The following is a 7,035-nucleotide window of genomic DNA, read 5'->3' as shown; positions in this document are numbered from 1 at the left end:
CAGAGTGGCTAATAATAATTCATGATAATAATTTGAAGTTGAATAGGCCCAGGCATTAAGGTATGTAACCCCCCCCCCTACCTTTTAACTGCTACATATATTTTTGTCATTGTTGCTGTACCAATATCTGATCTGCTGATTGTTGAATAATAAAAAACGTAAGAACCCAAGACAGAGCTCTGGTGTGCACCTCATTTCTCGGGTCCGGCGGACCAAGGACCAGGAGTTTCAACCAGACCTCGTTAAGCCCCCGAGGTGAGTATCAGCCAAACTCACACTACGGCTTCCCACCCCTGACTATAGAAACACACGCCATTATTCAAGAAGAGGGGTCTTAGATACCGTGTGTGCGTTGGTTGATCTGTGTGTGCAGGTGTAGAGATGTGCATGAGGGAGGGGGTTTTCAGGCCGAGGGAGGCAGATGATGTTGGAGGCTCGAAAACTGCATCACACAGGCTAGTGGATGTCAAATTAGGAGGAAGCCCCCCCCCCCCCCCCTAGCTTACTTCTTTGGATAGGAAGCCAGGGGTCTATGGGCAGAGGACCAAACAAGTTTATTAGGACCAGTTGCTTTAATAAGGGGTACGAGCCCGCCAAAAAAAAGCTGTGATGACTCTGGCGTCAGTTTTGACTCTTTTTAAAGGTGCCGGTCCTGCCGCTTGGGGGGTCTGAACAGCAACGCTGGATGATGCGTCGAAAGAAAGCCGCCTCGACACTGTTTCTCGATTATGAAGATTATCATATCAAAGATTCAGCGTCAATTTACAAGCTCTGCAGAAAGCTCGGAGAGTCAGATGAACACACTCTCGCTTTCAACACCTTAGACATTCATTATGTAGGATATGTTTAAGTCACACGTTAGATAACATGTAGGATTTGCTGCGTGGTGATCCAAAAATCACATCCAAGTTATCACTTTTTAGCCCAAACATCCTTTCCGAAGTTCACTCCAACTCGAGACCAAAATACAATGTAAATCAACAGTATGTAATTTGAACAGAACCTGATTCAAGTTACAAATCATTAGATATTACACACTGCAAAACTCAGCGAGGCGGGCTGTGTCTCTCTCTCTCTCTCTCGCTTTCTCTCTATCAGAAGTTTACAGAAGATCACATCCCGTTTGACATCAGGAAAAGGTTTCCGTTCTTTAAAAGTTCAGCAGTGAAAGTAAGGTTTTAGTTTTAGATCCTCTGCGACGTCCCCCCATCAGAGGGAGGAGTCAGCTGGAGATGAGGAAGCACGGCGTTAACTTCTGCTCCCACACAGGGTCGAAAAAACGTGGGAATAAATAGAAATACTTTTTACGTAACGACATTCAAGGCAAGGTCAGAGAAGGTGAACAAAACAACAAAGGGAAATTAAATCAGTCACTATATCACCATAGTAACGCTCTGCTGATGCTGTATGATAATGAGTTGATGCTTGACCCTCGTGTTGTCTTCCTGTCAAAATTGAAAATCAACACTTTAGTTGACGCTTTCTATCGATGTTTTTAACTTTTTCTTATGGTTTTTGTTCCTTTTGATGCTTTTTTTTCTCCATTTCTGTCAAAGTTTAGTCCGGATACTGTTTTAAAACCATAAAAAAAAAAGAATTCAAATGTTATAAGATTAAATAACACACCCCAAAAATTCAATGAAAGTAATCATTAATTTTACCTGAAGAATGTTGTATGGAATCATCCATGTTATTGTTGGCCAATATGGTTGAAAGAAATCTAACATTTCTGACATAAAACACATTGAAATGGGTCAGTTTGACCAGAGGACAACACAAGGGTTAACTAAAAGCGTTTGTATAATTTGATATAAATGAGGTTAGTTGACCATGAATTCCAAGAAGAAGCGAAAAACCTTTTATTAAACCAGCTCAGGTTTTTAAAAAAGCACCGAAAGCTGGAAAAAGTGGCAAATAAATCAGAAAAAATGACAAAAAAATTGGAAAAGCACACAAAAAAAATCAATTTGGACCTGGAAGGGCAAGGTCATAGTTAACGGGAAGACAACACGAGGGTTAAAATACACCATAGTCCTTATTAATATGCTGCAGCACACAAGGTACATGTAGGTTTATGATGGACAGACTAAAAGAGCTTTAAAGAATCCCACGTCTGAACCAATCAGAGGCCTCAAGGACTGAAAAGGCTAATTTTAGGGTTAGGGTTAGGGTTGGGGTTGGGATTAGGGTTAGGGTTAGGGGGTTAGGGTTAGGGTTAGGGGGGGTTAGGGGTGGGTTAGGGTTAGGGTTAGGGTTAGGGGGTTAGGGTTAGGGGGTTAGTGTTAGGGTTGGGGTTAGGTTTAGGGTTAGGGGGTTAGGGTTAGTGTTAGGGGTTAGGGTTGGGGTTAGGGTTAGGGTTTAAGGTTAGGGGGTTAGGGTTAGGGGGTTAGGGTTAGGATTAGGATTAGGGGTTTTCCCTCTCCCTTGTGTGTTTTTATTTGTTTTGCCTTCTTTCTGTCCTGTGCTGAGGGGGTGTGTTGCTCCTGGCTCTCTCTCCCTCTTCAACAGGACACCTGTGGGGGCCTACACACCTGAAGCAGATCCAGCTCCTGTCTTAAACCCCGGCGTTCCACTCAGTCTCTGCCAGATCGTCTCTTCTCCCCCATTGGTAACGCTCGCCACGGCCAGCCCTGGTGGTTTTTGCTTGATTGGGTTCCTAAGCGTTTTTTTGCTCCTGCTTTAGGTCCCTGCTTCAGTCCTGGAAGCCCAGTCTGCCTGCACCAGCCTAAATGTTGTGTTTTTTGGACCTGCCTCCCACCTGGCTGCTCAGTCCCAGAGGACTTCTTTGCACCCTTTTTCCATTGTAGTCAATAAATCTCTCTTCCTGTCTCCCAACCTTTCCTCTGTGTCTGCTCCTGATTCTACTAGCAGCCTAATAGTTTTGATCAAACTGCTTATTTCAAGTGGCCGGGTTGGCTCAGTGGTAGAGCACCTGCACATATACTGAAAGGTTTGTACCTCAATGCAGAGGTCAAGGGTTCAAATCTAACCTGTGATAATTTCCTGCATGCCCCCCCCCCCCCCACCTAACTGTCCTGTCACAAATTAAAGGTGGAAATAAAGGCTTGTTTCAAGAGCATTAGTAACTTGTTTGTAAGAGATGTGTCATATTGTCCACTAGGTGTCCCCAATGTGCTTTGGGTTATGTGATGTTCCTTTGGAGTTTTTTGCCAGGTAATGATGGGTTGCTAGTCGGAGAACCATTAATGCTTTTCTGACAACTATGCTACGCTAGGTGCAGCTCATTTAATTTTATTCTAATTTCTAATTTCTGCTTTAATACTCAAACATAGGTATCATTTCCTAAACTTTATTGACCATAAGGTATAAAGTTAATAAGTTAGGGTGTTGAAAATTTTTAAAAAGTGACAAAAATTGAAAAGAAAAGGGACAAACACGTAAGAAAAGTTAAAGACATTGTCAAAATTGAAAATCCACACTTTTGACAGGAAGACAACACGAGGGTTAACTGTTAAATCTGGACTTTTGATAGATTTTATTAGTTGGACTCTAAATACAGAATGTGTATCCTTTAAAGAGGTCGGTGCACGCAGAATGCTGTCACAATGAAATCTGGTGTTTTTCCACAGTGATGTTTAATAGAAATGCATCTGTAAGACGTTGAATTTTTACACTCATTAAAACCAAAATGCAAATAAAAACGCTGGAACATGAATGCGGAAATGGACAGATCTGTACATAGAACAGGAACCAGCTCCGGCCCCAATGACCTCAGATAGTTGCCCTGTTCTGATATTCTAAAGCAGGGATCTTCGGTCCGGGACCCTTTGTGGATCCTAAGAGTCACTGCAAGGGGCCACCGACTTTCTATTTTTTTATTTTTTTAAATCCAAAACGCAAAAGATGTCTAAAAACGTACATAATGTCAGGTGTAGAGACGTGAGGACCCAGACGCAGTAAGAAGCAGGCAGCAGAATGAGGTGTAGTCCAAGGGTTTATTGCATTAAGGAGTTCATGAATAACCAAATAAAAAGGCAAAAACACCGTCCAAAAAACAACTCCAAAATCCAAAAATCCAAAGAGGTCCAGGGGTAAAAGGTCAGCTGGAGACAGGAAACAAAAACAGGGACAAACTCACAGGGAAACCCAGGGAACAGGAACAGACGAGGGAAACTTCTTCTGGACCAGACAGACCAACAAACGCCCACAAACACTAAACAATGTGACAAGAGACAAAGGGAACACAAGGGTTAAATACAAGAGGTAACCAGGTAACGAGGAACAGGTGAGACGTCAGGTGAATCACATTAGGACGGGGCGGGACAATCAGACAGGCACAAAGCAAAGCTAGACAAGACAGGAAACCAGGAAACCATACTGTCAAAATAAAACAGGAAGCAGAACATGCAGACACTTACCGGGGGAAACACAAGGCAGAGACTACCACACAAGACCGGGGAGGAAACTAAGACACAAACACGAGGAGACAAGGCAGGACCAAAAACCACAGAAGAAGAAAAAGAAACCAAGGCAACCACCCAGACCATCACACATAAACATGGGGCTTAATAGCAAAGAGAAATCGGTCTATGTGGGATTTTATTTAGACAACATTCATGTAAGGCAGCCATCCACAGTTACATTTTAGAATTAAGTGTGCTACATGTAAAAGATTAAAACTAATTTATAAATATATATGATTACGTTTACTGTATTGTATATATTTTAATACCTCAGTATTGTATGCACCATAAAAGGTAAAGCGTGTGTAGGCTATATGCCGCCCTCCATGTTATTATAGGCCCAGTTTAATGTGCAACTCACTTTTATACAATATTAATAGGGGTCCCTGCTTCGTCTCTCTTTCAGCAAAAGGGTCCTTACCCCAAAAAAACGTTGAAGACCCCTGTTCTAAGACATAAAGACAGAAAAACAGCTTCTTGTTTCTGGTTGCTCCTCTGTCTGACTGTCAGGCGGCTCTTCCTCTCTCTATCAAAGTCATCGCCCATGTCAACGTTGTGCCAGTGTCAACTTTTGATTTACTTTTTTAAATGATTAAAAACACAGCAAGAAGGCAGTATTATGAAAGTCAAAGAAATGAATCCGAAACTCCCTCTAAAAGCTTTGCTGATAAAGAGTTAGCTGCATTAGGAGGGAAGCCAACTTAACCCTCGTGTTGTCCTCGGGTCAAACTGACACATTTCAAAGTGTTTAATTCAGAAATATGGATTTCTTCCAACCAAATTGCCTCAAAAAAACATGGATGATTCCATACAACATTACTTTCAAAGAAGGTTTTGTTTGTTTTATTTAATCTTATAGCATTTGAATTTTTTTTTTTTTTTTAATGGTTTCAAAACAGTATCCGGACTAAACTTTGACATCTACCCGTCTGAGATCCACTCAACATCCTCTGGTCTTAATGATAATTCATAATTTATATCTTTTTAAATAAAACCGTATGTATAATTTGATATAAATGAGGTTTGTTGACTATGAATTCCAAGAATAAGTGTAAAACCTGTTATTAAACCAGCTCAGGTTTAAAAAAAAAAGCACCAAGAGCATTTTAAAATTTGACAAATAAATCAGAAAAAGTGACAAAAACATTGGAAAAGCACTAATAAATTGTCATTTTCCATTTTGACTTAACGGGAAGACAACACAAGGGTTGAAACAGTTTGTTCATGTGTGAGACCTAGTTCACCATAAAGCCAGCTCCCTTTGGTTCCTTTCCATTTTCCTCTGATCTAATTCCTCATTTTACATGTAAGAGCTCGGGGGAAGTTAACGTTGATGAGAACCACCAAAGATTGTTTGCTTCGACAATATGAAGTATTTAAAGATAAAAGGGTGGAAAACCAAATATTAATATAAGGAACTGTGGTCCCTAAGAGAAATTTTGAATGGTTTTAAATAGCCTTAGGTACATGTGGTCTCAGGGCTTACTTGTGCATAGATGCAGGTGCAGTTTTTTTTTCTCAACAGGATAAATTTCATCTTTTTACACCTCTACGTTCTACACACTGTACTACAGTCCGGCTTTCCTGATGTGTATTCAACAGAATACTCTGTCACACTAAAGTAGTGTGTCCCCGAAACGGCAGTTTAGAACCACCGTTCCACTACCAGACAGGGAGTCTAAAGTACCATTTGAGGTACAGTAAGTTTTGGTAAAATTCTGTTGAGGTACTGTAAATGACTGGAGACCGACAACGAGCTGAAGATACTAGGCTAGAAAACATCGTGTTAGCCTCAATAAACGTTGTTTCTGGTCTCATGACCAGAAACAGAGATGGATCGCCGACTGAGGATGTTGACCTCTGTCCTGGTTTTCATCTCTGAGGTCAACATTAACGCCCAAAAGGCTGATGAGACCAAAGGAATAACGTGTGGTCTTCTATTGCGTTGTAGTAGTACAAATACAAGGACTGGGCGATATGGTACGAAATGTTATCCGTGCATCTTTCACAGAAGTATCACTACATTATGCAATATATTAATATACAGTCAGGACTCCCCCCCCTCTTTTTTCTCTGCACTACCTATACTTTATATTTTTATATTCTTACATTTTAATTTGTTTATATTTCGTGTCCTGTAAAGGTTTTGCTTCAATCTCATTGCACAGGTACCGCACTTGTGCATAATGACAATAAAGGCTTTCTATTCTATTCTAAACATGTACAGGTTTTCTTTTCTTTCTTTGTAATGAATCTATATAAAAGGCCTGAGGTGATTTCATTCAACTGAACTAAGGTCAGTACTGACTGTTTCACAGAGAGAGAAAGAGAGAGAGAGAGAGAGAGAGAGAGAGAGAGAGAGAGAGAGAGAGAGACACACTTTGTAAGAAGCTGTCAAAAAATAAAAGAGTTTTGCTTCTGCTCTCTTTGTGGAGCCACACCCGGGTCAGGGAGTTGGAAAAGGCTAAATGAGGTCTCACACATTAACAAACATAAATTGTATAGCTGTTATCATTCCAGTATGTATCAGCAAAGCAAATAATATGAGCTGCGAGGGTGACTGAATGCAATGACAATGCAGAACACATTTACATCACGTATTACTTTTGGA

This window comes from Etheostoma spectabile, chromosome 9 (genome assembly GCF_008692095.1).
Source record: "Etheostoma spectabile isolate EspeVRDwgs_2016 chromosome 9, UIUC_Espe_1.0, whole genome shotgun sequence".
NCBI classification, from domain to species: Eukaryota; Metazoa; Chordata; class Actinopteri; order Perciformes; family Percidae; genus Etheostoma; species Etheostoma spectabile.
This window is presented reverse-complemented; position numbering follows the sequence as displayed.